General features: G+C 35.0%; 1 pseudogene; it reads right to left on the bottom strand.

Annotated features, from left to right (window-relative positions):
* Nucleotides 1-13,632: 13,632 nt before the first annotated feature.
* On the bottom strand, nt 13,633-21,989 carry LOC118619244 (annotated as a pseudogene).
* Between the last annotated feature and the right edge of the window lie 217 nt (nt 21,990-22,206).

Below are 22,206 nucleotides of genomic sequence, written 5' to 3'. Positions count from 1 at the left end.
ACCAATGTTCTAACCACTGAGCCAAACAGATCAAGGCTAATCATTTCTTACATACACAATTCAGTAGTATTAAATACATTCACATTGTTGCACAACCTTTGCCACCATCCTTCTCCAGAACTTTTTGTCATTCCCACCTGAAACTCTGTACCCACTAAACACACACTCCGCTTTGTTTTATAGCTGGTACCAAAACAGGCATTCTCCATGAGGATTCTTAAAACATTTATGTGTATTTCTTTTTCTAATATTATAGGAGAGTAATATCAGGAGATGCACTCTGATATATTTAAGATAGACTCTCTAGAAATAGGAGTCATGTAAAATTTATAGATTAAGGACATAATTGAGATTGTGAACTGATGTTTGAAAGAAGCAAAGCAGAATAAATTATCATGAAATGAATGCCTCTGTGTGAAATAAAATCATATTAATGGAGCTACATGTATCAAAGGTGTTTCAATGAGTGTATGCCTGTGATTACTGCTTTTACTTATTCACATATCTTGTGAATAGAGCTATATGTCTGGTACAAGTTTGTGCATTGATTTTACAATATAGGATTTAAATTTCCTGGAAGAGCAACCATATACTTAGAATTCAAACACATTTGTTAGGTGAAGTCATAGGCACATATTTCTAAACAGACCTATAGGCATTGCTCTTAACCAAGTTTCTATCAGAAAAAAATACTCTAAAATTAAAGCAATTAAAAGCTACATTTAGTTTTGAGATTTCAAAGCATTAATACATCAATGTAGGGATGATAACATTTATTATCTGAAAACCAGTTGGCACAAACAGAAATTGATGTAAATAATGTTCTCAAAAATCCATTTTTGTCAACTGAGTGATTTTGAGAACTATATGTAGGGTCAAGAAACAGAAGTACATAGCCAGAGAAATGAAAAGAAAAGTTCTCAGAGTATTATGCTTATTCCTGAGTCACGGTACATCACCATAATGAATTGTTATCTTTTATGTGCTCTTTTTCTCCTACAAAACTGAGAATTTAATGAAAGACTAGACTGTGTCTTTATCACAGTATTTGCCACAGTTATAATCATGTTTAGAATAATGTGTGCAATCAATAAACCTTTTTATAAGAATTAAGGCAGAAAAACCTCTGAGCATAGATGAGAAGGAAATATCTGGAAGTTGCCCCTCACACCTTATGTGAGAAACACTATCAAGAAAACCATGAAAACCATTGTAAGGATGGTTCAACCAGGTAGAGAAATAAAAGTTCAAGAAAAGATCACAATGACTATAATATGTATTGTATTTTCAACAGGGTAATACATCTGTGAAATAACATTGCACCTTGCAAAATTTCCTTCCACCTCCTTAAACTATATTGCAATAATAATATATATATATATAATATTTACTCTGTTAATACCATCTGCCTTTTACAGTTCTTAGACTTTTTATGTACCAATTCACTTATTTCTCACATTTGTGATATAAGTACTACTATTGATCTCTTCTTTATAGCTATGAGGATTATAGTGTAGACAAATTAAGAAAACTTTGTTGTGCAAAAATTAATTTGTAGAGTCTATTTTGAACCCAAACATTTTGCTCCAGAAACAATATGTCTAACTATGATTTTATACTGTCCCATACAGTGTAAAAAGTGAAATTATTCCTTTGCTCATTTTACTGTTCTTACCTCAACTGAAATTTGATGAGTGTGAAAAGTTGTAAGTCAGGGAACTGCCAACAGAATTCTGATCAAAGATTAACTTGACATCTCCTGATCCTGTAGTCCTTGGCACCTGGCAATTATTCAGAATGCCAAAAATAATTCTTCAATGAATGTAACAGTAAAATACATACATACAGATACACATAAATATTATACTTTTTTTCAATATTTATTTATTAACACTGGAAGCACATAACACACTTTAAATGCCTAGGGCGGAAGATGAATTCCTATTAATATGTAAATAGAATTTTTTTACCAAATAAGTCAAGGTGATTAATTCAGTTTATTTTTTGAAGTGTGAGTTGATCTGAAGAGATATGTAATTGCACATAAATCTGTATGGATATCTATACATAAATCTGTATGGATATCCACACGTATATCTATACATATATATGTTATACAAAACTAAGACAAAACATTATTTTACAGATTAGAAAATTATATTTACATAGACTGTAAATACAGCATGTTGGAGATTATATGCCAGAGAAACCCAGGTCTTCCCAGCAGAGCCCTCAGATCACATGGAAAAAAGGAAAGCTATTCCTTGGGCTTTACTAAATGTCTGACCACCACATCCCCACATCAATACGCATAAAAAAATGATAGTATTTAAATTTCAGGGTGAATAGTTACAGAGCAACAGAATGTAGAACAATATTCGAAGAAAATATGAGTTGCTGCTTGCTCACATTTTAACAACTATATGAAATTATAGATTTTGGGCATGTTAAGTAACAGAATTTAATATTTTTCATGTGGTTCTTAAGCATAACATTTATTCTCCCAAAATTTGCAGGATTGTAAAAGATACAATTACTAGAGTTCCTCATTTCTTGAAATGGGAGAGAAATCACTCTATAATTTTGGCCACCTCTTTTGGTCATTGATATTTTTAAATTCTTATAATAATCATAATGCTTAAGTTTTACAATTTTAAAATAGATTTTCACTAAACAATTCTTTGCATTACATTTACATTTTTAAAGTAAAATTCCAGCTCTTAAAATGTAAAATGTAATATTTCCTTTTGTGAAATAGAGGAACAGAAATATGGCACCATATAAAACTATTAACATTTTACATTAACATTTGGTTTAATTTAACAGTAAATATTTTCTTTCAGATGTCTACACCTATTAAAATATGCTGATGACTGTGTACTTTTCCACATATTTTCTAAGTATTAAATTATATATACATTTAAATAAAATTATTAGAAGACACCAGAATTAATTTAACATGTTGAAATAATTATATTGAATGTATTTATTATTACTTTTTGTTTCTATATACACAAAATATATAACATGGAAAAAACTTATTATATTGCTTTTTAAAGTCCATCAAAATTAGTTTATCGATTACAGACTTCTTGAAATTGTGTCACTTGCAAATTTTTATTTTATATGTGCATCAGTCATCATAGTGAAAACATAATTCTTTTCAGGACTTTGATTCTAACGCACATGAGGTAGGTGTGAGAGTTTGCTTTATGGTTTTATTTTTTGGATAAAGCATCCTGCGGGAGAGGCCAGAGAATGTTTTCATGAGAGTTGGAGGATTCACACAGTGTTCATTTACCCTTTTCCTTCTTTCACTGAGCCTGAAATGTGCTCTTTGTTCTCCTGCCTAGTGACTTCCAAGCTGTTGTGCAAACAATAATCAGTGTTTATATAAAGGTGAAACTACATGCTGCCACCCAAATGAATGAGTCTGAATGTCAAACTCTGATTAAAAAAATGTTTATGTTTCCTACTCAAGAGTTTGCTGAACTTGTTTTATATCTCCTTGCCAAATACACAGTTTGCACAGTTGGCTAGGAAATAAAACCATAGAATTTATGCTCTTCACTCTGGAATTTTAATGACTATATCTATAATTCTCTTCAGGAAGACAGTTCCTCCAGATATCTGTTATTTAATCAATCTCATCTTAGTTTTTGTTTTGTTTTGTTTTCCCAGATTGTGGATCTTAATGGAATAAATTCATTTAGACTTATTATTAATTAACTTTCATTTATTGAGGTCTTACTACGTGCCAGACTAAGCACTACACTTATTAACCTATTTACTTTTACCATTATTCTCTAAGACAGAAACTAGTATCTTCATTTTCTAACCAAGAAAACAAAAGCGCATCAAGATTACTTAAATTGTCTAGTGTTTTGCACACACATAGTTTAAGTAACAATACCACTTAACAAATTACTGTTAAAATTATTGCAGGGACAAGTTTAACCTGTACACATTTACATATCTCCATTCCTCTGGTTATTCCAAGTGAGTTTGATACTATCGTAGTTCTAGGAGACAGGAGGCAGCCACAGAGGTATGAAAATAGTGGAAAAATTATTTCTGATGAAGTATATTATTTAAGTGTTTGTCTATTAATTTAGTGAGTTGTGTTCTCATTAGATTCCAGGTACTCTTTAATCAGTAGTTCTCCATGTGAGCATGCATTAAAATCACCTAGATTATTTGTTAAAAAAAAATAAATGCTTTTTAACTCCCATCCCTTAGATTCTGATTTATTAGTGCTAGAGAAGGGCCCACAAATTTGCATATTTATTTATTTATTTATTTATTTATTTATTTATTTATTTATTTATTTTATCTTCACCTGAGGACATTTTTACATTTTACCTTCAGATAGAGTGGGGGGGGGGGGAGAGGGAGGAAGAGAGAGAGAAACAGCGACTTGAGTGAGGGAGACACATTGAGTGGTTGCCACCCACAGGAGGTCAGGGACAAACTGCAACCAAGGTATGTGCCCTTAGCAGGAACTGAACCTGGAACTCTCCGGTCCGTGGGTGGACGTTCGAACTGCTGAGCCAAACCAGCCAGGGCCAAATTTGCATTTTTAATAAGCTCCCTATAATGAATGTGACCTACTAAACCAAAAGCTATAATAGTATGGCTAGTACATTAAATTAAAATGGGCTACTGGAATATGGCAGGATCAGTGCTATAATAGTGCACAGAACTACATATTAGGGAAAATACAGAAAAAACTTCTAATCTGATTTTTGATGATGAGGGACAGGGGAGTTTTTGGTTCAAGTAATATGTAAGTTGGGACCCACAGAATGAGTGCAGTTATAAAACTGAACACAATCCAGCCTGATTAGTATATTGCACAAAGAGTACAAGTGATAAAAGACAAATAAGAGAAATAGAAAAACGTGGGTCATAAAGAGCTTTATTAACTGTATGAAGATTCTAGATTTTATCCCAAAACCCATGGGAAGACTTTGAAGTATTCTATCAAATTTTAATTTATAAAGTTCACATTCTATGACACTCTATCAGTGAGAGAGGAAATGGCCCCTCAGAAGAATACTTAAGAACCTGTAGTGTTTTTCCAGGAATCTATGTCTCTAAACTGGTGGGACAGAAGCAGTAACTGGGAAAATTGGACATTGCCTCATGGACAAGTGCAAGTGGCAGTAGTTGACCTGCCTAAGGAGTAGATCTCAACATCCAGGAAGAAATAAGACTCCAAAGTCGCTCTTATTGCTAGGTGCATAGTAGAAGAATATCCACTTTGATCCTATTCTGGATTCCTCCATCTGTTTAGTCCTCAAACTACTTTAGTAGAAATTTTTTAAAGACGGCTAAGAAGGACCTAAAAGTATTTTTATCCTTTTAAAAAAGAATCAAAGTGTAATATTTTCCTGAGATGATGTTGAGCTCTATACTGACTTTATATATATTCATTACCAAAAGAATATCTTCAAAGCTTAAATTACTAATGATACTTTTCTGTAGTTACTACATAGGTGAGAAAATAGAAACTATTTTCTGAATGCCAAATATATGTCATGTCCAATGAGATTAGAAGAATTACCAGTTTGAGCATGGAGAATTCTAGTGTTAGTTTTATTTAATCATCATAGATTTTATACTCATAGACCAGGGATTCGAAACCTGAATAGTTATTGTCCTTGTTTAAACTCGAAGACTGTGTTCCTTCCAGTGTTTGAGGCTACCTCTGTAAAAGATTTTAAAAGAACATTACTGGTAAAAAACTAATGTCTATAAAGGAAAATAATGGGGAAGATACCATTATATAGTCAAGAGCCTACTGTTTCTAATGAGGTATTGTCTAAGGGAGTCAGAAAAAAATCCTTGCCCAATGTATGAGCTGATGAGTGACAGGTCCATATGCTCTAGGGCTTGAGACAGCTCTTTTTTCTCCAATCTCTTTAATTCCAAGAAGATTTTGATCCTAGAAGGGATGAGTTTAGTATTGGATATACCATCTGCCCCAAATTTCCATACACTGACAAGAACACTGTCAGCCACTGTGGCAGAGAAGACTAGCTTCACCAGTCATGCTCCACCTTCCAGAGGATGCTAAGTGACAAAATGCTCAGCAAGGAGCTACATTTCCAAGTCCCACTTGGATCCATGTATGGTATTAATATGGCTTTCCCTCCCTCCTCCATTAAATGAAACCAGAAGGGATAGTTTTCACCTTGGAGTTTGTTAGAATCAGTTGGGCATTTTTATTCTGCTGTTTTCCCCTCTCAGGTTTGATATAGAGGGTTCTGGGGACTCTAGCAACTAACAGATCCACAATTTGGCAGAAACTTTAATCCATAAAATTACTATAAGGAAGAAATCCATCTATTGATGAGGAACTTCCACATTGCAATGTAAATTTCAACTAAATATAATATTTTAAAATATTAATCAATTATGGTAGCTAATGTTATGCTAATACATAAAATCAACAAAAATAATTAAAATATTACCAATTATAATGAGGAATAAGCAGAACTAGAAGAAGAAAATATCTGCTATATATTTAAAAAAGAACACTTAGCTGATTCACAGAAACTTGTCAGGGTGATATAATTTCAGGTTGAATTAATTTGACTTGCACAATTGAGGGCAAAGGCACCAGCTCAGTCTACTCCTGGCTCAATACGAACTGAAGTTTAGGCTTCTGCTACATGTTTGCTAACCTTCAGATGACTCAGCTTGAGCAGTTCTTTGTGGCCTTGTCTGTAGCGACCTGAAGGCATCCAACATGTAAAAAAACAACTCTCACCACACACTATTCACCTGCTATATTCTAGGTAATGTGCTGAAGACACAATGTGAAGAGAACGCCATTCAGTTTAAGATCTAACAACCCAGGTAACCTAGCTATGAAAATAGCAGACCAATTAGAATGCCATTAAGCAGAGTCCCATCCAGTCAAGTCACACTTTGGCTGTTTCTTTCCAGATCTGTCAGTCTCCCAGTGAAGGCAAAGGTTAAGAGCAATTTCAGACCCCCTCCCACAATGACTTGATAGTTCCAACTGGCACTTTCTGATTTAGCTGGCAGAACTAGAATGTGCTCTTTAAACACAGATCTTCCCATGTAATCTCTGTGTATTCAGTCTCTGCCCTGGAGGTGTGTGGTGATACCCATCTGTCAACTCCCAGGAAAGGAAGAACTATAATGCCATTTCAGGGACTGAAACTTGCCATCTGCTATGGAGTCAACTGTGCCTTTTTAGATATTTCACTGAATTAATAAGGAATGTGAAGACATTATCTCAAATTTGGTGAGTTTCTATGAAGTCATAAATTAAATTAAGCACAAGGCTGATGTCCTCACCATGAGACAGTTAGTTTTTTGTCTGGGTATTTCTTGGCAGAGCAGTTCTTCTGGAAAGACAATAAAAATATTTTATATTATCGAAATCTCTGTTCATCAGTTGTATAAGACTAAGAGCTTGGCATGACTTGACATGGAGAAATTGGTATTTAATATCAGGTATGTGGTTTTGTTTTCCACATTTTATAATTGCAAGTTATTCTAGCTGCTCAAATCATCACTGTCCCAATGAGTCCTTAAAATACAAATTTTAATGTGAAAGGAAGTCATGGTTGTTAGAGAAAAAATAAAGTTAAAGAAAAGTAGAAATTAAACAAATATAACCCTTAATCCTACTTTTAACCATTTTCTAGGTCTCCAACTAAGCTACTTTTATACATTTGTTCATTATCAAATGCATACTACAAAAAAATGTATGGCCTGTTCAATAAATTTTTAAACTATTTTCTCATTTTACTTTAATATTACAAACATTTTCTGTTTGTTAATTTCAAATATCTCAGCATTGTAGGCATCTCACTTGCAATTTCTTCTTCCTGGAATATTCTTCCTCCAGTTATAATTATGCTTTTCTCTTTCACTTACAACAAATTTTCATTCAAATTTCAGTTTGTCGACGCCATATCTCTCCTTTATTTTTATCCCAGATTTTAATCAATATCCAATGTATTATTTACTTCAACATTTATTTTATTTATTATTTGTTTCTTCCCCTAGAATGTTGGTAATGTTTCCGTAGTATTTTGGGTATTTGGGACTGTAGTTTTCTCTCTGGCACAGATAAGGCTTCTTTGTATTTCTTCTTATTTCTAAAGGATGCTCCTTTTATTGGGTTTCATCATCTCTTACAAAATCTACTCCTAAAAATATTAGTCACTAAAAAAGTATACTTTAAAACAATAATAACCTTTAATTATTTGATATCTAGACTATTATGAAATCACACTATTTCTAGAAACTCAGAGTAAGAAAGGGTTATCTGACATCCAACTGCTACAACAGGAGAAGAAATTTAACCAGTAGTAATGCCAATGTGTACTTGAAAGAGTGCAGTCTCGGCCTGGCCGGTTTGGCTTAGTGGGTAGAGTGTCGGCCTGTGGTCCAGAGAGACCCGGTTCGGTTCCCGCTGGGGGCGCGTGCCTTGGTTGCGGTTTGTCCCCGGCCCTGGTTGGGTTGTGTGGGTGGCGACTACTGGATGTGTCCCTTTCGCGTCAATGTTTCTCTCTTTCTCTCTGTCCCTCCCACTCTATCTGAACAAAATATCAAAAAAAGAAAAAAAAAGAGTCATCTGGAGATGACTCTTGGTTTGTAGATTTCCTAGACTCTGCTGTTGCCTACTAGGACTTCTTGAAATGCCTGTATCATAGTCTAGTTCAGCATGTGTGTGTGTGTGTGTGTGTGTGTGTGTGTGTGTGTGCACGCGTGTGCATGTGCTGGAATATTTCTAGAGACAGAGAAAGCGACTAGGAAGACTTGAGAGGTGGTACACAGGTGGCTTTCCTAGTAATTGAGAAACTAGTGATAGACTTTAATAAAGTATAGGGGGAAGAAGATTTTTCACTCATAAAGATAATTTTTTGTCGTTGGATTTTATTTTATTTTTTCTATTTTTGGCAATCAAGGAGCTCAATATTACAAAAAAATTAATAAATGAATGTAGGAAATGTATTAGTCCTGTTATTATCCTTTGTAGGCTGAAACATTCCTTCAAAAAGAGCATTGTGGTGGTGCTCTCAAAGAGATCAACAGGGGAAAAAATTACCTAAACAGGTCAGCAATAATTAATTCACTATCTTTATTACAGTATAGCAATGTCTACTGGTGTCTGGAAAATCAATTTTCTTTATTGCTCATTAGACCTGTGTTGTTGTTTTTTTGCTAGAACTGCTCACTACCCAGTTTTATTTTTTAAGAAGCAAAATTCTCTCACACATTTTCTTGTACATCCATGATATACGTATACCAAGTCACTTTACCTGCTCAGAGCAACATTCCATCTGACTGGTTGCCATGGAAATAGGCATAATCGGCTGCCTAATTGAATACATTAATAATAATATACAAACAAATCTCTGAAGATTCTTGGTTCACCAGAATTCTTTGACACATCAATTGTGGATGAAATAACACCATTTCTGTGTTAAAGACATGCATACCTTCACATTCTTTATCACTGTGCATGCTATCATCTTCTGTGCTTGGTTTTATATAATATGGATAGAATATATCACCTAGAATGTCTACATAGGACCAAACACATACTAAGTGTTCAATAAGTGATAGATTGGACGTTTCAACAAGAAAGTAATGTTGTAGTCCCATGTGTTCATTTTCTCCTTTGTTTCTGTTGCCTTAGGTGATGTATCAGTGAAAATTCTGCTGCATATGATGTCTGAAATTTTGTTGCCTACAATTTCTTCTAGGATTTTTATGGGTTCATGAGTCACATTTAACTCTTTTACTGTTTTGAGTTTATTCTTATTTATAGTGTAAGTTGATGGTCTAGTTTCATTTTTTTGCATTTAGCTGTCCAATTTTCCCAACACCATTTATTAAAAAGGCTGTCTTTACTCCACTATATGCTCTTGCACCCTTTGTCAAATATTAATTGAGCATATTGTCTTGGGCCCATTTCTGGGTTCGCTATTCTGTTCCATTGATCTATCTGCCTGTTTTTTGTGCCAGTGCCATGCTGTTCTGATTACAGTGGCTTTGTACTATAACTGAAATCTGGTAATGTGATCCCTCCAATTTTGTTCTTTTTCAAGATTACTGTGGCTATTCAGGGTCTTTTGAAATATTTGTTCTAGTTCTGTGAAGTATATCATTGATGTTTTGATGGGGATTGCATTTAATCTATAGATTGCTTTGGGTAGTATGGACATTTTAATGATGTTAAGTCTTCAAATCCATGATCAAGGTATGTGCTTCCACGTTTTTATATCTTCCTCTGTTTCTTTTTTCAATGACCTGTAGTTTTCTGCCAATAGGTACTTTACTTTTTTGGTTAAGTTTATTCCTAGCTATCTTAATTTTTTTGCTGCGATGGTAAATGGGATTTTTTTTTTTTAGTTTCTCTTTCTGTGAATTCATCATTGGTGTATAAGAATGTCATCAATTTCTTGGCATTAATTTTTTATTCTGCTACTTTGCCAAATTCATGTATTAAGTCTGGTAAATTTTTGATGGATTTTTTTGGTTTTCTACATATAGTATCATGTCATCTGCGAATAATGACAGTTTCACTTCCTCCTTTCTAATTTGGGTCCCTTTTATTTTTTCTTGCTGTGTGATTGCTGTGGCTAAGACTTCCAGTACTATGTTAAATAAGAGTGGCAAAAGTGGGCATCCTTGCCTTGTTCCTGTTCTTAAGGGAAATGCTTTTAGTTTCTGCCCATTGAGTATGATGTTGGCTGTAGGTCTTTCATATATGGTCTTTATTATGTTGAGATATCATCCCTCTATTCTCAGATTGCTGAGCTCTTTTATCAGAAATGGGTGCTGGAATTTGTCGAATGCTTTTTCAGCATCTATTGATATGATCATATGATTTTTTTTTAATCCTCACCCAAGGACATTTTTCCTTTTTTTTTTTTTTTTTGTTCAGACAGAGTGGGAAGGAGAGGGGGGGGGGGAGAGAGAGAGAGAGAGAGAGAGAGAGAGAGAGAGAGAGACATTGATGTGAAAGGGATACATTGAGTGGCTGCCACCTGCATGACCAACCAGAGTCAGGGACAAACTGCAACTGAGGTATGCGCCCTAAGCGGGAACTAAAATTGGGTCTCTCTGGACCACAGGCTGATGCTCTAACTGCTGAGCCAAACTGGCCAGGGCTGATCATATGATTTTTATTTTTCATTTTGTTTATGTGGTGTATCACATTTATTGATTTGCGAATATTGTACCAGCCTTGCATTCCTGGGACGAATCCCACTTGGTCATGGTGAAGAATATTTTGATGTATTGCTGGATTCTATTTGCTAGTATTTTGTTCAGGATTTTGAATCTATGTTCATCAGGGATATTGGTCTATAGTTTTCTTTCTTTGTAGTGTCTTTCTGGTTTTGGAATTAGAATTATGCTCGCCTCATAAAATGAGTTTGGAAACCTTCCTTCTTCTTGAATTTTTTAAAATAGTTTGAGGAGAATGGGCATTAGTTCTTTTTTGAATGTTCAGTAAAATTCCCTCATGAAGCCGTCCGACCTGGGCTTTTGTATGCTGGGAGAGTCTTGATTACATCTTTAATTTCTTTTGTTGTTATTGGTCTGTTCAAGTTTTCTATCTCTTCCCAGTTCAGGTTTAGGAGACTATGTGTTTCTAGAAATTTGTTCATTTCACTTAGATTGTCGAATTTTTGCCATATAATTGTTCATAGTATGTGTTAACGATCCTTTGTATTTCTGTGGTGTCAGTTATTATTTCTTGTCTTTCATTTCTGATTTTGTGTATTTGCATTCTCTCTTTGTTTCTTTGTGAGTCTAGTGAAGGGTCCATAAATCTTGTTCATCTTTTCAAAGAATCAGCTCTTCGTTTCATTGATCCTTTGAATTGTGGTTTTTTTTTTGTGTTTTTTTTTTGTCTCCATGTCATTTATTTCTTCTCTGATCTTTACTATTTCCTTCCTTCTACTTGTTCTGGGGATTTCTTTTTGTTTACATCAAACTCAAAAGCTTCGGCAGAGCAAAAGAAGCAATCACCAAAATGGAAAGACAACCCACTCTATGGGAGAGCATTATTGCCAATGATACAGCAGATAAGGTGTTAATTTTCAATATATAGAGAGTGCTCATACAGCTCAACAAAAGGAAGACAAAAAACCCAATTAAAAAATGGGCAGAGGAACAAAATAGACACCTCTCAAACAGGATATACAAATGGCTAAGAGACATATGAAGAAATGTTCAACATCACTAATCATCAGAGAGATGCAAATTAAAACAACAATAAAGTATCACTTCACACCTGTCAAAATAACCACCATCAACAAATCATCAAACAACAAGTGTTGACGAGAGTGTGGAGAAAAGGGTACTCTAGTACACTACTGGTGGGAATGCAGACTGGTGCAACCACTATGAAAAACAATATGGTGTTACCTCAAAAAATTAAAAATTGATCTGCCATTTGACCCAGTGATCCTACTTCTAGGAATATAACCTAAGAAGCCTGAAACACCAATCAGAAAGAATATATGTACCCCCTGTTTGTAGCAGCACTATTTACAATAGCTAAAAGCTGGAAACAGCCCAAATGTCCATCAATAGACAAATGGATAAAAAAGTAGTAGTACATATACACAATGGAGTACTATGCAGCTGTAAGAAAGAAAAAACTCTCCCTGGCCGTTTGCTCAGTGATTAGAACGTCAGCCTGAGGTCCCGAGAGATCCAGGTTCGGCTCCCATGAAGGGCATGTACCTTTGTTGCAGTTTTTCCCTGGCCCTGTTTGGGTCGTGCAGGTGCCGACCACTCAATTGTGTCCCTTTCACATAGATGTTTCTCTCTCTCTCTCTCTCCCACTCTATCTGAACAAAAAACAAAAAAATCCTCGGGTGAGCATTAAAAAACGAAAAGAAAGAAAGAATGATCTCTTATCCTTTTAGACAACATAGGGGACCTGGAGAGTAAGACAAATATCACATGATCTCACTTATTTGTGGAATATAATGAACATAACAGTCTGAGGGATGGGGTAGTCCCAGAGACGTGGAATTGAGGTACAGATTGACAATCCCCAGAAGAGTGGGGGGGCGATAAACCACAGAATTTACATGCATGTATGCATGATCAATGGACATAGACAACAAAGCTGGGGACAGGATGGGGAAGGGGGGTATCATTGGAGGAAAAAGGAGAAACATTTGTAACAAAAATAAATTAATTAATTAAATAAAAAAAGAAGAAAGAAAGCAATGTTGTCTCTGATTAGCTCAATCCTTTTCCACTAGGTTCTCCATAACTTTTTACTAGATTGTATTCAATAGAATATGAGCAAACAAAAAACGTGTAAATATGCTCAGGGTAAATGAAATTTGATAAGGCTAATATCAATAAATAGACACAGTGTATAGTGTATAATAAAGATAAAATTTGAAAATTTGAATTTTCTGCATATATAACAGCTATATCTCTGTATCCCGGCATTAGCATAGTTGATTGACAACTGAATCACACTCCATCTAAGATCATGCAACTCATCTTTTTTTTCATAAACTTCTAAGATTTCAAACTAAAACCAAATTTTTCTCTAACTTTTTCTTTTCAAGACAATATAATGCAGTATTTAAAGAAACTAACAATTTATTGTCTAAATACTGGGCAGGGATTATTTTTTTTCTTTAACTTCTTTGCATGTATAAAGCCTCTATAAGATGTCCTGTTGTGCCATGGATGATGCAACCATTTTTAGGTCGATCCTGTCAAATCACACAAGGTTCAATGCTATTAAAGGGAAAACTAGATTCCACACTTTCTCCTTTGTTTTGTGTTTCTTCCCTCTCTAACTCTTCAAAATCTTCTTGGCTGCTATAAATGATGCATTAAATTGATGGCTGAGAATAATTTTCACTTTTTTGAGATTGGGAGGCTTTTGTGATCACTTCATCATTTTCCTCAACACATGATTCATAATTCTCAGGAGTCATTCACTATATTTTGTTGTTGTTAGATTCAGACATATCAAACCCTTTTCTAATTGTGTTGATTTTTCTCAGGCATTTCCCTTTTTTATTTCTTTCTGTCTGCAGGAAGCCAGTTCTCACAAAGGGCCCAACTTCTGTAGCAATGTGGGTGAAGGGAAGGATTCACTTCATTGAATGAAGTACACTTCCAATAGTCAGCTAAGAAAATTTCAGGATTGTCTTCTCATAAATCTGTATCACTCTCTTCTGCCTGATACACAGTTACTTGATATACCTCATCATCTTCCTCAGAGAATTCTTGTCCTTTTTTACTAAAGTTATAATATTTTTTATTTTTAATATTTTTTTGTTTATTGATGTTAGAGAGAGGGGAAGAGAGAAGGAGAGAGACAGAAACACCAATGAGAGAGAACATCAATTGGCCACCTCCTGCATGCCCCCCACTGGGGATCAGGACCACAACCGGCATGTGCCCCAACTGGGAATAGAACAGGTGACCTTTTTATGCATGGGTCAATGTTCAACTACTGAGCCACACCCGCTGGGCTAATCTTAACTGAAGGACTGAACTTCAAGTTCTACAGTGAATCTATCTGAAACTGAATCCTGATACAGCTAATGACCTGAATGTTCACTTACAGCAGCATCAAGATCCAAATTTGATGGAATTCCTCTTCATTAACTGTTACTGCTTCTTTCACAATGTTATCTACAGAGCACAGCTTTCATTAAAGGAAAAGAAAATATCAGATTTGTGATGTTTTCTTTGTAATTCATCAGGTAATTTTTCTGCATTTTCTTCTGTCTCACTAATAGTTTTCTTTTTATTTTTTATTTTTTATTGTTGACACTATTATAGATGTCCCCCATTGCCCTCCCCTTTGCCCACCTCCACCCAGCACCCCTCCACCCCTCTTCTACTTCCATCACTCTGTTTTCTGTGTCCATGGGCTATGTGTATATGTTCTTTGGCTACACTCTATACCCTGTCTTCTCTAGATCCCCCAACTCCCTCCCCCCTAACCACTGTCAGACTGTCCCATGTATCCATATCTCTGGTTCTGTTTTGTTCATCAGATTCCACATAAAAGTGAGATCATATGGTATTTGTCTTTCTCTGACTGGCTTATTTAATTTAGCATAATCATCTTCAGGTTCAACCATACTGATGCAAAAAGTAAGAGATCCTTTTTTTTTTACAGTTGCATAGTATTCCATTGTGTAAATGTACCACAGCTTTTTTATATACTCATCTACTGATGGACACTTGGGCTGGTTCCAGAGCTTAGCTATTGTAAAGAACACTACTTTGAACATAGGGGTCCATGTATTTTTTATGACTAGTGTTTCAGGATTATTAGTACATATTCCTAGAAGTGAGATCACAAGGTCAAAAGACAATTTCATTTTCAATTTTTTCTGGAAGCTCCATACTGTTTTTCACAGTAGCTGATGAGTCTGTATTCTCACCAACAGTGGAAGAGGGTTTCCTCTTCTTCATATCCTCACCAGAACTTGTTTGTTGATTCATTCATTGACTTTAGCCATTCTAGCAGGTTTGAGGTGATTTCCCATTGCAGTTTTAATGCTCATCTTTCTGATGATTAGTGACTTTGAGCATTTTTTCATATGTCTATTGGCCATCTGTATGTTTTATGTAGAGAAGTGTCTCTTGGCCATCTGTATGTCCTATTTGGAGAAGTGTCTATTCAGCTTCTTTGCCCATTTTTAATTAAATTTTTTGTCTTTCTGTGTTGAGTTGTATAAGTTCTTCATATATTTTGGAAATTAACCCCTTATCAGATCTATCATTGGCAAAGATGTTCTCCCATACAGTGGGTTACTTTTCATTTTAGTAATGGTTTCTTTTGCTGTGAAGCTTTTTAGTTTGATGGAGTTCCATCTGTTTAGTTTTGTTGTTTTTTTTCTCTTTGTTTCTCTTGCCCTAGGAGATATATCAGTAAAAATATTGCTATGCCAGATGTCTGAGATTTTATTGCCTATGTTTTCTTCTAGGATTTGTATGGTTTTGTGACTTATATTTAAGTCTTTTATCCATTTTGAGTTTATTTTTGTGTGTGGTGTAAGTTGGTGGTGTAGTTTTATTTTATTTTTTGGTTTTTTTTGCATGTACATGTCCAATTTTACCAACACCATTTATTAAAGAGACTCCATTGAATGCTCTTGCATCCTTTGTTGAATATTAATTTTCAGTAAAGGCATAGGTTGATTTCTATATTCTGTTCCACTGATCTATATTCCCATTCTGGTGCCATTACCAGGTTGTTTTGATTACAATGATTTTGTACTATAGATTGATATCTGGTATTGTGATCTCTCCAACTTCGTTCTATTCTGAGGCCATTCAGGTTCTTTCTTGTTGTTCTTGTTCTATACAAGTTTCAGAAATATTTGCACTAGAACTGTAAAATATGCCTTCAGATTTTTTAAAAATATGTTTTTTATTGATTTTTTAGAGAGAGAGGAAGAGAGAGGGTGATAGAAACATCAATGTGAGAGACATACATCAATGGGCTGCCTCCTACACACCCTTTACTAGGGTTCCAGCCTGAAACCCTGGCATGTGCCCTGATTGGAAATCAAACTGAGACCTTTCAGTCCATGGGATGATGCTCAATCCACTGAGCCTCACTGGCCAGACTGCCTTTGGTAGTTTTTTTTATTTTTTATTTTATTTTATTAATTTATTTTTGTTACAGATGTTTCTCCTTTTTTCCCCTTTGACAGCTTCCCCCCACCCCCCAACATTGTTGTCTATGTACATTGGTTATGCTTCCATGCATAAGTTTTTTGGTTTATCTCTTTTCTCCCCCTGACCCCCTACCAGAGTTTGTCAGTCTGAATCCTACTTCTATGTCTCTGGATCTATTTTGTTTATCATCTTATTTTGTTCATTATATTCCATAAATAAGTGAGATCATGTGATATTTGTCTTTCTCTGACTGGCTAATTTTGCTTAGCATAATACTCTCTAGGTCCCTCCATGTCATCTCAAAGGATAAGAGATCTTTCTTTCCTACAGCTTCATACTATTCCATTGTGTATATGTACCATGGCTTTTTTATCCATTCATCTATTGATGGACACTTGAGCTGTTTCTAGTTCTTAGTGATTGTAAATAGTGCTGCTATCAACACAGTGGTACATATATTCATTCTAATTGGTATTTCAGGCTCCTTAGAATATATTCCTAGAAATGGGATCACTGGGTCAAATGGCAGGTCAATTTTTAATTTTTTGAGAAAACATCATACTGTTTTTTGTAGTGACTGCACCAGTCTTCATTCCCACCAGCGCTGTGCTAGAGTGCCCTTTCTCCATAGCCTTGGCAGCACTTATTGTTTGATGATTTGATGATGGCAGCCATTCTAGCAAGTACGAGGTGATACCTCATAGTTGTTTTAATTTGCATCTTTCTGATGATTAGTGATGTTGAACATTTTTTCATATGTCTCTTGGCTATTTGCATGTCCTCTTTGGAGAGGTGTCTATTTAGGTCCTCTGCCTATTTTTTAATTTGATTCTTTGTCTTCCTTTAGTTGCGTTGCATTAGTACTCTATATATTTTGGACATTAACTCCTTATCTGATATATCATTGGCAATTATGCTCTCCCATATAGTGGGTTCCCTTTCCATTTTGATCTTTCTTTTGATGTGCGAAAGCTTTTAGTTTGACTCGTGTATTATTTTTTTTCTTCATTTCTCTTGCATTAGGCATTGCATCAGTGAAAATTCAGTATTGTGTGATGTCTGAAATCCTGTTACCTACATATTTTTCTAGGATTTTTATGGATTCACAAGTCACATTTAAGACTTCTATTCATTTAGAGTTTAGTCTTGTGTATGATGTAAGTTGGTGGTCTAGTTTCATTCTTTGGTGTATAGCTAATTTTCCCAACACCATTTATTGAAGAGACTGTTTTTACTCCATTGTATGCTATTGCCACTTTTGTCAAATATTAATTGAGTATAATGTCTTGAGACAACTTCTGGGTTCTCTGTTCAGTTTCATTGATCTATATGCCTGTTCTTGTCCCAGTGCCAGGCTATTTTGATTATACTGTCTTTTTAGTATAACCTGAATTCCGGTATTGTGATCCTTCCTTCTTTGTTCCTCTTTTTCAAGATTGCTGTGGCTATTAGAGGTCTTTTTTGGTTCCATATAAACTTTTGGAGTGTTTGTTCTAGTTCTGTGAGATATATTGTTGGTATTTTAATGGGTATTGCTTTGAATCTATACATTGCTTTGGGTAGTATGGACATTTTAATGATGTTAATTCTTCCAATCCATGAACAGGGTATATGTTTCCACTTTTTTTATATATTCCACTATTTCTTTTTTCAATGTCCTGTAGTTTTCTGTGAAAATGTCCTTTACTTCTTTGGTTAAGTTTATTTCTAGGTATCTTAATTTTTTTGCTGCAATTGTAAATGTTATTTTTTTGTTTCTCTTTCTGTGTGTTCATTATTGGTGTATAAAAATGACTATGATTTCTGAATGTTGACTTTGTATTCTGCTACTTTGTCAAATTCATTGATTAAATCTATTAGTTTCTAATGGAGTCTTTAGGGTTTTCTATGTACAACATCATGCCATCTGCAAATAATGATAGTGTCACTTCTTCTTTTCCAATTTGTATCCCATTTATTTTTTCTTCTTGTCTGATTGCTTGGCTAAGACTTCCAGTACTATGTTAAATAAGAGTGGTAAAAGTGGACATTTCTGTCTTATTCCTGTTCTTAAGAGAAATGCTTTTAGTTGTTTGTTTGCTTTTTAAAAAATTCTTTTTTTTAATGTAATTAATTAATTTATTTTTGTTTTGTTTTTATTTTCTTTTTTCTGTATTGATTTTTAGAGAGAGGAAAGGGGAGGGAGAAAGAGATAGAAACATCGATGAGAGAGAACATGAATTGCCGCTTCCTGCATGCCCCTCACTGGGGATCAGGCCCACAATCTGGGCATGTACCTTGACTGGGAATTGAACCAGCAACCTTTTGGTGCATGGGTCGATGCTCAACCACTGAGCCACACCAGCCGGGCATGTTTTTGCCTATTGAGTATGATATTGGGTGCAGGTTTGTCATATATGTCCTTTATTATTTGAAATATGTTCCTTCTATTTTCACTCTGCTGAGAGTTTTTAAAAATAGATGCTGGATTTTGTCTAATGCTTTTTCGGCATCTATTGATATGATCGCATGATTTTTATATTTCATTGTGTTTATGTGGTCTATCACATTTATCGATTTCCAAATATTGTACTCATCTTGTATTCCTGGAATAAATTTTACTTGATCGTGGTGTTTAATTTTTTTAAATATATTGATAGATTCTATTTGCTAAGGTTTTATTGGGGATTTTGGCATCTATGTTCATCAGGGATATTGGCCTGTAATTATCTTTCTTTGTAGTGTTTTTATCTGGTTTGGGGATTAGGATTATACTGGCCTCATAAAAAGAGCTTGGAAGTCTTCCTTCTTCTTGAATTTTTTAAAATAGTTTAAAGAGAATAGGTGATAGTTCTTCTTTGAATGTTTGCTAAAACACCCCTCTGTAGCCGTCTGGCCCAGGGCTTTTGTTTGCTGGGATTTTATTGATTACTTCTTCTATTTCCTTAATTGTTATTGGTCTTTTTAGGTTTTCTGACTCTTCCCAGTTGAGTTTTAAAATAGTATATGATTCTAAGAATTTGTCCAGTTGTCGAATTTGTTGGCATATAAATGTTCATAATATTTTCTTACAGTCCTTTGTATATCTGTGCTGTCTGTTGTTACTTCACCTCTTTCATTTCTGATTTTATTACGTTTTGAGTTCATCATGAAGCTCAAAAACACATTTTAAAACTTTTCCTGTCAACAACCATCTCACTTCAGTATGAAATAGTAGAGAACTGTTCGGTACACCCAACTCATTGCACAGTTGCAAAAATAGTCGACTATTTAAAGTGTTTGCCTTTACAAAATTGACAGAACTTATGACGCTTTTCATCACTTCTTGTAACTCTTTTGGCAGTGTCTTTGCTGCTTATATTTGCCGATGAATCATACAGTGAGTTCCGACGACTTTTGATGACTCATTCAGTACCAAACGTTGAAATCCAGATTAAAATCCTAGCATAGCTGGAGCACCATTTGTGCAAACACCACAAACCTTTTCCCAAGAGATTTTATGCTTTTTCAGAAATGAACCAACTGTGTCAAATACATCACATGCAGTAATTGTCATTTCAAGAGGTTTGCAAAAAAGAAACTCATCTTTAAAGTCGCCATCATTAATATAGCTCATGTAAACCAGTATATGTGAACAGTTTGCAATGTCTGTAGATTCATCAAGCTGGATGCTACATATTGGAAGTGGAGCAGATTTAATTTCCTGGATTACCTGATCAAGAATGTCAGCAGACATGTTATCTATTCTACTGCAGACAGTGACATTAGATAAGAAAATTGCACTCATTTTGTAACAAATTCGTCTCCAATCATAACTCGAACAATGTCTTTGGCCGATGGCAACAGTAAATCTTCAGCAATGGTGTGAGGTTTCATACCTCTGGCAATTCTGAGTGTCACCAAATATGAAGCTTTAATGGCTGCTACACTTTGTTTGTGGTACTTGCCACCAGTGTCAAGTCTGGCTTTCTTGAGTCCATCAGCTTAGCTTTTAAAATAATTGGTATCCTTGCTGGCAAAGCTCGATGCTTGCTATCAAAATGGCATTTTAGTTTGTTTGGCTTCATAGATTCAGCTGATAGAACTTTACAACAAATAACACATTACAGTTTCTCAATTTCTGCTGTAATTATTGAGGTAAAACCATATTGTAAAAAATCCTCACTATATTTTCTTCTCTTAACATTGTTCTCTACACGGTCCATTGTCATGGAATGGTTTGCTAATGAAAATAATATATAATGGCTTTAATAATACAAAAGATGATACATGGCATAGTTTAGTCAATACAGTTCATCAAAGTTTCCTATGATTTACTATTATCTGTGTTATTTTTATTACATACCTGTTACTATCACAAAGGGACAGTATTCACATCAACCACAGCTGAATATAAAAAGATAGATCAGCATCCAGATTAAGTTCCCATGGTACAGATATTTTTTTATGCAGTAGTTGATGATTTTACAGTACATGATTTTACATTTACCCAGTAATTATAATTCACGAAGTGTTTTACCACCAATTCTGCTGCTTTCAACACAGTAGCTGCTTTTTACAGAGTAGCTACTTTCTACACAGTAGCTGCTCTCTACACATGTGTGACTGCTCCACATAAGTACATTATGGCACCAACCCTGTCACATACACCTGTATTTGTATGGGGTATATGTGATGAGGTTGGCGCAATGATGTCATCACGCCGGGTACTCGTATGTGGGTGTATCTGTATGTGGGCATATCTGCATGGGGGCGGACCCATCTAGAGATGGATAGAGGAGCAATGTCTCGGTTCCTAAGACCATCAGAAATATGTGTTTTCCAATGGTCTTAGGCGACCCCTGTGAAAGGGTCATTCGACCCCCAAAGGGGTCATGACCCACAAGTTGAGAACCACTGCTGTAGAGGATCATTTGAACAACACAAAATATGCTAATGCGCCTCATCATTGTATCATTTATTCATCATATACTGGCTTAGATAAAATATAACTTTTTCATAGTATAATTGTGCACCAACAGATTTTAACAACTCGAAGCAATGGCTTTTGGGGATGGGGAACCTTTTTTCTGCCACAGGCCATTTGAGTATTTATAACATCATTCTCAAGGCCATACAAAATTATCAACTTAAAAATTAGCCTATATTTGGTCAGCTAATTTTGTGAGGCATATAATGTTAGCTGGTACTTATTTCATGGGGCTTATATGGCCTGAGGGCCAGAAATTCCCCACTCCTGCAATCAATGTCTCTTGTTTCAAAGCTAGAATTTGTGGGGTACTTACGGCAACATCAGTAGGTACAGACAAGCTGGCATTGCACATTGCCTGGATCACTATAGAATGAGTGCTGTAAACCTGTGACCACAGTGAATGCAGCTGGGAAAAGGCACGATTTAAATATCCCAAGCTGGAGACAAGTCAGAACTTAGCTCTTTTTACTATTGACTTAGATGCAAATGTTATATCTAGTTTATTCAGTTCAGAAACTACTTTTTGAGTCAATGGTGTTTTTTGTTCAGAAAATAAGCTAAAATGCTGG

This window comes from Molossus molossus, unplaced genomic scaffold (genome assembly GCF_014108415.1).
Source record: "Molossus molossus isolate mMolMol1 unplaced genomic scaffold, mMolMol1.p scaffold_m16_p_6, whole genome shotgun sequence".
Classification (NCBI taxonomy): domain Eukaryota; kingdom Metazoa; phylum Chordata; class Mammalia; order Chiroptera; family Molossidae; genus Molossus; species Molossus molossus.
This window is presented reverse-complemented; position numbering and strand designations above follow the sequence as displayed.